A 1,621-nucleotide genomic window follows, 5' to 3' on the forward strand; every position below is an offset into this window, starting at 1 on the left:
TGCTCCCGGCCGCCACCAGCGCCAGCTCCGCCGCGGTTTGCCCTGGTGCGCTCAAAGTCCTGCCCGGTGCCCCCCCCCGTCGCTCGGTCGCCCCTCACCGCCGCCCCAGCGCCCCGTTTTCCCACCGCTGCCTGCCCAGTGGCCGCCCGGTCCAGGGAGGCTAGTCGTGCCTTGGACGGCGTGAGCAATCGGGGCCCGCGGTCGGGGGAAATCTTTTATGAGACCAACAAGATTTTTGCAAAAAAAAAAAAGACTTTATTGGCAAGGTTTCGGGCACAAGCACCCTTCATCGGGCGTGGGAGAAAAGGTCGTAAAAGTGGTCCTGGGGAGAAAGGCCAGTCCATATTTCACTGGCTTTCACGGACGGCAAGCCGCTCTGGGCAGGCAGGTCAAGCTGGTACGGAGTCCGCAGGGGATGGTGTGGTTTGACGGGTCGAGCCCCTGATCCCAAAAGGCGCCAGTTAGGCCCCCTCAGCACGCTCGTTTTAAGCCTGTGCCCTCGCTCCCATCCCCGATATGTCTCGAGTTGTCCCCAGAAATCAGTTGTTGCTCGTGGCCTCCCTTGCTGAGAGAGGCTTATAGTGTTTCCTTGAGGGCACAGTCCCACATCCCCAAGGCAGCGAAAGGTCTGCCACGCGGCACTGCCCGTGTGCTCCGCTCAGCATCCGCCCTTGTTGTTGGCCTTCGCTCCTGTCCCTCTTATGTTCTCAGTTGTCCCCAAAAATGCGTTGCTGCCTTTCCAGTAGTCCGCGTGGTGGGCACTGCCCCGCGATTCTTCTAAGGCAACAAAAAGGCCTGTCACCGGTTCACTGCCCACTGGCACCGTGGACTCGTTTGAGGGCCAACGCGCGCTGCTCAATGTCCCCCCTCAGGGCACTCGTTTGGACCTCGCTCCCATCCCTGTTTTCTCCTGAGTTGTCTCCCCCAATCAATTGACGTCTAGGAAGCTCGGATTCAGAGGTTGTGCCCCTCACACCCAGGCTCGATAGCAATGGATGCCCCCTTTCCTTCGAGAACATGCCCGGCCCCTTCTTGAATCTGGCCAAGCTCGGCAGCTTCCACCACATCCGGCGGCAACGATTCCCGTGCTGCACTGGCGCTGCGTGATGAAGAAGGGCCTTTTGTTTGCATTAAACTGACTACCGACTCCTGTCATGTTGCTGCCCCTGGTTTGTGTCTTGGCAGAGGGAGTTAAGAAGAAATCCCTACTGGCTTTCTCTTCCCCATTTAGTGTTTTGTCAACCCTTGTCATGTCCCCGCTCCAGCATCTCTTTTCTAAACTGAGCAGACCTGGCCTCTTTGGCCACTCCTCGTATGGAAGCTCCTCCATATCACTGAGCATCCTTGTTGCCCTTCTCTGGCTTTTCTATCTCCTTCTGGACATGTAAAACAAGGGGATGTATTCAAGCTGTGGACGCACTGTGGGTTTCTAAAGGGGTCTCCCAATCCTCTCCGTTTTCTTCACAATTCCCATCTTAATGGTAATGAAGGTATACATGGCAGGGAGCTAAGAAACACAGTGTCCCCATCCCTGGCTTGGTCAGGAAGGTTTTGGCTACAGCAAAACAGCTTGACATCCCAGTGCTGGGCTTCCCCAAGCGCAAGGAGCTGCCGCAATGAT

Source organism: Gavialis gangeticus, unplaced genomic scaffold (assembly GCF_001723915.1).
Source record: "Gavialis gangeticus isolate Ggan-Ray unplaced genomic scaffold, GavGan_comp1, whole genome shotgun sequence".
Classification (NCBI taxonomy): Eukaryota; Metazoa; Chordata; order Crocodylia; family Gavialidae; genus Gavialis; species Gavialis gangeticus.